This window comes from Papio anubis, chromosome 1 (assembly GCF_008728515.1).
Source record: "Papio anubis isolate 15944 chromosome 1, Panubis1.0, whole genome shotgun sequence".
Taxonomy (NCBI): Eukaryota; Metazoa; Chordata; class Mammalia; order Primates; family Cercopithecidae; genus Papio; species Papio anubis.
Window position 1 is genome coordinate 135,424,760 of NC_044976.1, and position 7,609 is coordinate 135,432,368.

General features: G+C 40.1%; 1 pseudogene; it reads right to left on the minus strand.

Moving 5' to 3' along the window:
* Nucleotides 1-4,739: 4,739 nt before the first annotated feature.
* On the minus strand, nucleotides 4,740-6,748 carry LOC101009583 (annotated as a pseudogene).
* Between the last annotated feature and the right edge of the window lie 861 nt (nucleotides 6,749-7,609).

Here is a 7,609-nt window from a genome sequence, read left to right on the forward strand (position 1 = left end):
ACAATATGATAGCCATGAAGATTATGTAAGAAAGTGACATTTGGCCAGATGTCTTCTGCTAAAGAAGCAGAAAGGCTAGAGAAGAGAAGACACAGACAGAGGACACATGGAAAGGAAGGCAACTTGCTGTGTGACCCCAGGGCAAAACTAACACCTAGAAAACTTCCCAAGTTTTCCTCTCCTTGCCTCCATCTCCCAGATCACCACCCAGCACTCTGGCTGGGAAAAGCGGTTTCTTTGTGATGGATGCTCAGCAGACAAAGTTATTGACTCACATAGTGATACATAGGTAATAAAAATAGATTCCAGAGCAAGTCTGATACCAGCTCCCGGCCTATGACTTCCTGGCATCAAAAGAAAGAAATTTAGTTGAGCAAGGAAGTTCTTAGAGTGAGAGAGTGACCGAGTGCAGTGACTCAAGCCTGTAATCCCAACAGTTTGGGAAGTCGAGGTCAGGAGTTTGAGACCAACCTGGGCAGCATAATGAGACCCCCTTCTCTAAAAAAATAAATAAATAAATAAAAAATAAAAATAAAGAGTAAGAGAGAAAGCAAGTGTGTTTATTCTTCAGTGGGGAGAGGCATTCCTCATCAAAGATGAGGGCAGTGGGTAAAGTAGATTCTGTAGCCCTGGGAATAGCCTTAGGCTAATGTGGACTCCCAAATTAGCTGAGCAGAAGCAACAACCTCTCATCCGTTCCACCCTCCCCTGCCAGATTGTGAGCTCTCAGGGCCCCTCAGAGCTCCTGAGCCAAACCCAGTCAATGAGTGCATCAGCATTTTCAGGCTACCAGAACTCAGCCTCGCCAGACCAAAGAAAGTACAATGTTGGTTTTGGGCAGGGCATGGTAACTCATGCCTATAATCTCAGCACTTTGGGAAGCCGAGACGGGACGGATCACCCAAGCCCAGGAGTATGAGACCAGCCTGAGCAACTTAGTAAGACCCCATCTCTAAAACAAACGAACAAACAAAACCCCACAAAACTTTGGTTTTGGTGTTTGTTCTTGTTTTATAATTTTTATTTATTTATTTCTAAATTTATTTTAACTTATTTTTTAATTGACACATAATGATTGTACTTATTTATGAGGTACATAGTATGTTCTTGTCTTTTATTTTTTATTTTTTTATTTTTTTATTATACTTTAAGTTCTAGGGTAAATATGCACAACGTGCAGGTTTGTTACATACGTATCCATGTGCCATGTTGGTGTGCTGCACCCATTAACTGGTCATTTACATTAGGTATATCTCCTAATGCTATCCCTCCTCCTCCAAACCCCACGACAGGTCCCAGTGTGTGATGTTCCCCACCCTGTGTCCAAGTGTTCTCATTGTTCAATTCTCACCTGTGAGTGAGAACACGCGATGTTTGGTTTTCTGTCCTTGTGATAGTTTGCTCAGAATGGTGGTTTCCAGCTTCATCCATGTCCCTACAAAGGATATGAACTCATCCTTTTTTATGGCTGCATAGTATTCCATGGTGTATATGTGCCACATTTTCTTAATCCAGTCTGTCACTGATGGACATTTGTGTTGGTTCCAAGTCTTTGCTATTGTGAATAGTCCCGCATAAAGGCTATTGTGAAAAGTGAAAAGTGCTATTGTGAAAAGTGCTGCATAAAGTGCTGCATAAAATTTTTAAAACTATCCTTTTTCCCCTTTATTTTACCTTTTAAAAATTAATTATTTATTGTTTTAACTTAAAAGTATACAGATTCCATTTTTTTTCTAAATTCAAAGCAAAGAAAATTGGGGGAAAAAGTCAATCCTACCACCTGCTAACAACGAGGAATGACTATAACAAGAATCGGGTAAAGCCTTAAAACGCCTTACAACAACTGAGGAACACAAAGGAAGGCTGAAACAAAGGGAATAAATATACCATGTTTTTGAAGAGGAAGACTCAACATAATAAAAACTTCAGTTCTCCATAATTTAATTTTTTTTTTTTTTTTTTTTGAGACGGAGTCTCACTCTGTCACCCAGGCTGGAGTGCAGTGGCGCAATCTCAGCTCACTGCAAGCTCCGCCTCCCGGGTTCACGCCATTCTCCCGCCTCAGCCTCCGAGTAGCTGGGACTACAGGCGCCCGCCACCTCACCCGGCTAGTTTTTTGTATTTTTAGTAGAGACAGGGTTTCACCATGTTAGCCAGGATGTTCTCGATCTCCTGACCTCGTGATCCACCCGCCTCGGCCTCCCAAAGTGCTGGGATTACAGGCTTGAGCCACCGCGCCTGGCCCATAATTTAATTTTTTAAAGTGATGCCGTGTATTAAAAACACCATTTTTTTAACCAGACAAACTGATTATAAAGTTTATGAAAAAATGAACATGAATACCTAGGAAAATACTGATAAAGAAGATGAGGAACGAGGCCTACCAAATACTAAAACATATTCCAAAATTTCAATAATTAAAACAGCTTGGAGTCTGGCACAGTGTCTCATGCCTGTAATCCCAGCACTTTGGGAGGCCAAGACAGGCAGATCACTTGAGGTCAGGAATTCAAGACCAGCCTGGCCAACATAGTGAAACCCCGTCTCTACCCAAAATCCCCAAAATTAGCCGGGCGTGGTGGCAGAAACCTGTAGTCCCAGCTACTCAGGAGGCTGAGGCAGGAGAATCACTTGAATCCAGGAGGCGGAGGTTGCAGTGAGCCGAGATCATGCCACTGCACTGCAGCCTGGGCAACAGTGCAAGACTCCGTTTCAATAAATAAATAAATGCATACATGCATGCATAAAACAGCTTGAAGAAAAAGACCAATGGAATAGAAAAGAAAATTTTAAATGGACACTCCAATAGAGAAATTTTGTGTATAATAAAAGAGACCTTTCAAATCAATGGAGAAGAGGAACTTGTCAGTAAACGGAACTGGGAAACACACATCTCTCTATTGCTTTGCTTTAAGATCTGTTCTCTGGCTGGGCATGGTGGCTCACGCGTGTAATCCCAGCACTTTGGGAGGCTGAGGTGGGTGGATAACCTGAGCTCAGGAGTTAAGAGACCAGCCTGGCCAACATGTGAAATCCCATCTCTACCAAAAATACAAAAACTAGCCTGGCGTGGTGTCGTGCGCCTGTAATCCCAGCTACTTGGGAGACTGAGGCAGGAGAATCACTTGAACCCGGGAGGTGGAGGTTGCAGTGAGCTGAGATCAGAATCACTTGAACCCGGGAGGTGGAGGTTGCAGTGAGCTGATATCACACCACTGCACTCCAGCCTAGGTGACAGAGTAAGACTCTGTGTCAAAACAAAAAAAAAAAGAAAAAAAATCTGTTCTCTAGGTAATCTGGGCTAAGACATAAGAGAAGACATGATAGAATAAAGCGTGATAGAATTTCTTTGAATCTTGGAGTAAGGAAGACCCTTGGAACTATAACTCAAAAATTTAGGAGCCACAGAAGATTGTTAAGTTCAAATACATAAAAATTAAAACCTCTGCATGGCAAAAAACATCAATAAGCTAAGTCAAAGGTGAGCAAGCAACTGGGGAAAATAATTGCAATTCCTATCTCAGACAAAGGGTTAACCTTTCTAATGTCTAAAGGCTTCCTAGAAATCAGTAAGACAAAGACTAACAACTCAACAGAAATAGAGGCAAAGGATATGAATAGACAGTTCACAGAAAGGAAAATACAAACAGCTCCTAAGCATGTGAAAAGATGCTCAACTTCATACATCACAAAAGAAGGCAAATTAAAACTTCACTGAGAGTTCTATAAGGAACTCCCATAACCCAGTATTACAAAGACAAATAACTCAATACAAAATGGGGAAGAGATTTGAAAAGACACTCCACAGAAGATTAGGAACAGAGCTGGGTGCAGTGGCTCACGTCTGTCATCCCAGCACTTTGGGAGGTTAAGATGGGAGAATCACTTGAGGCCAGGAGTCCGAGACCAGTCTGGGCAATGTAGCAAGACTCTGTCTCTACGAAAAATTAAAAAATTAGCCAGGCATGGTGGCTTTCACCTGTAGTTCTAGCTACTTAGGAGGCTGAGGTGGGAGGATCATTTGAGCCCAGAAATTCGAGGCTGCAGTGAGCTATGATTGCACCAGTTTCTGCACTCCAGCCTGTAAGAGAGACCTTGTCTCATAAAGAAAACAAACAAACAAGCAAAAGATTAGGAATAGCCAATAAGTACTTGAAAATATGATCAACATCATGAATTATCAGGGAAATGCAAATTAAATATATGATTAGGTACCACCACATATCTTCTACAATGAGCAAAATATAAAATAATAATAATATCAAGTATTGATAAGGATATGTGACTATTGAACTTTTGTACTTTGCTGATGGAAGGATAAAATGATACAACCACTTTGGAAAGCAGATGGCTAGTTTTGTATCAAGTTAAACATATATTACATTGTATTACTCAGAAATTTCACTTCTTGGAAATTACTGAAGACACATGAAAGCATATAAACACAAAAATATTTGTACATGATTATTCATAACTGCTTTATCCATAATAGTCCCAAGCTGGAAATTATATATCCATCAAATTTGTATTTTTAAAAAAATATAAAAATTATCTGGGCAGGGTGGTACGCTCCTGTAGTCCCAGTTACTCAGGAGGCTGAGGCAGGAGAGTCACCTGAATCCAGGAGGCAGAGGTTGCAGTGAGCTGAGATCACGTCACTGCACTCCAGCCTGAAAGACAGCAGGACTCCATCTCAAAAAATAAAATAAAATAAATAAAAAATAAAAGTATACATATTCAATATTTTTTCTAAATTTAAGCAAGGAAAATTGGGGGAAAAGCCAAACTTGCCACCTGCTAACAACTAGTAATGACTATAACAAGAATTGGGTAAAGCTTTAAAACACGCTGAGGAACACAAAGGAAGGCACAAAGGGAATAAATATACCATGTTTTTGAAGAGGAAGACTCAACATAATAAAAACTTCAGTTCTCCATAACTTACTTGATAAAGGTGATGCAGTCTATTACCAACACCATTTTTTTAACCAGACAATCTGATTATAAAGTTTATATGAAAATAATGAACATCAACATATGAATGAAAAACAAACCCAAAAGTTGTGGCATATTTGAATATTCAATGGAGTACTACTCTGCAATAAAATGGGTGAATCTCAAAAACATGCTGAACAAAAGAAGCTGGTCAGAAAAGAGTACACATTATCTGATTCCATTTCTGTGAATTCTGAAACAGGCAAAACTAATTTTTTTTCACAGATAAGACTTTTTTATTTGCCACTATTGTAAGTCCTAACTTTAAACAGATTCAAGGACTGGGTGGTTCATATCCATCAGCTCGTTCAGCTTTAGCACCTGTCTCATCCCCAGTGGCTTTTCCAGAACTGCTACCGTCACCATGAAGCTCCATGAGTTTTCCCAATTCAAACTTGGGCTTCTTCAGCACTTTTACTTTGCTAATGAAGACATCATGGAGAGGATAAATAGATTGGCAAGCCTTTTCTTTGTCTTTTCCAGTGCTGTCTAGAATCAATTTACTGACCACTTCTTTGAGGTCATTTGTCTGCACCTCTCAGGTCATGATTTCCATCATCTTCTTCTGGATTTGGCGAACCTGTTGATGCTGAGCATAAGAGGTCTTCCATATCTGATTGTTGTGTTTCTTAGTAAAACCAACTCAGAACAGATGAAGCAAGTAACTGTCGGTAGTCTTGACATCGACGTGAGCTTCAATCATTGTCTGCCATTTTTTGACCATGGAGCACATTTTGTCACGGGTCAGATCCATGCCATGGAAGTTTGTCAGGCAGTTTTTGCCTTGAACATCTTCAGTAATCAGCTTGAATTGTCTAAATACAACATCATCATTCTGCAAATCAGCAAGACTCACTTCAAACACATGACCCTTGAGGCCATCTGATACATTTGGGTTCCTTCAGTCCTGGTGACTAGCATCTCTCCAAGATTTCTTATGGTGAACATAGCAGGTGCTTTCACATCATACCAATCTTTCTTAGAAAATGGATCAACCACTTTCTTCCTGGCCCCCTGTCTGCCACCTTTCTTAAGGCGCTTGTTCTTGCCAACGGCCATGGTGCTGCTCAGAGAGCCAAAAGCAAAACTAATTTATAGTGATAAAAATCACAGTAGTGGTTTCTTTGGACAGGATATGGAGGGTGTTGATTGGGCAGGGGCACAAGTTAATCTTTTGGGGTGATGGAAATGTTCTATACCTTGATTGATTCAAAACTCTTTGAACTGTACAACTAAAATGAGTCCATTCTATTGTATTAAAATCATAGTCCAATAAGGATGATGTTAAAACCACACTGAGATAACCTTCACCTATCAGATTGACAAAATTCCAAAAATTTGATAACATGCTCTGTCAGCAAAGCTGTGGGGAAAAGGCACTCTTAAATACTCCCCATGGTGGTATAAATTAGTGCAACAGTTATAGAGGGCAATTTGCCAAATCAGTCAATATCACAACCATGTACGTCCTTTGACTTAGCAATTACACTTTTGGGAGTTTATCCTACAGAAATACTTACATATATGCAAAATAACGTATGCACAACTTTTTTTGGTGCAACATCATTTGGATTAGCAAAAATTTGAAAACAAACTCAAGGCCCATTAACAGGAGACAATTTTTTTAAATTGTGGTATTATCATGCCGTTTCACAAAGGTCAACTTTTCAAGAATATGAGGATTTTTTTGTACTGAGCCCTGGAATCAACTCACCTAGAGTCTGATTAGCTCTAGAATTTCTTCTTTTCTTTTTTTTCTTTTTTCTTTTTCTTTTTTTTTTTTTTTTTTTTTTTTTTTTTGAGACAGGGTCTTGTTCTGTCACCCAGGCACAATCATGGAGTAAGGTGGGGCACAATCATGGTTCACTGCAACATCAACCTCCTGGGCTCCAGCGATCCTCATGCCTCTGCCTCCTGAGTAGCTAGGACTACAGGCACATGCTGCCATGCCCAGATAATTTTGTTTTGTTTTTTTTAAGTAGAGATGGGGTCAAGTTCTGTTACCCAGGCTTGGACTTTTCCGTTACATGAAATAAGACCAAATATTTTTAAGTCATTTTGGGTTGAGATTTTCATTTTGAGCAATTGGAAAATCCTAATTAAGTCAGTTGAATTAGAGGATTTTCATGAATATGTCTCTTTAGTCCTCTCTTTTCCTTGGACTGAGACATGGTCCATGAAGAACAGAACCAGTGAAAATCCAAATCACAAACCTCATACTGGGCTCAGAATCCCTCTCCTCCTTGGACATCCAGGGACAACCAGGAAACCATTCCTGGGAGTAGCTCCAACTCACAGGCAATTGGACACTTGGTGGGTCAGTACTGGCATCATAGCCAAACCCTGGCGGCCCAGCAGCCAATGTGCTTAAGCCATGACTTTAGACTTGTGACATAAAAAGGGCAAAGGCTTTGGAGTTCTGACCTGCATTTAAATCTTATTTCTGTCATTTACTGATTTTAGACCTCCAGCAGCTTGTTTAGCCTCCTTAACCCTCAATTTCTAATCTGTAAAATGGAAGAAATAAATTGACCTCAAAGAGTTTCTCCATGCATTCATTCCTCCCTGAGTGTTTTTGGGCACTGCCCACATGCCAGTGTCCTAGGCAGTAGGA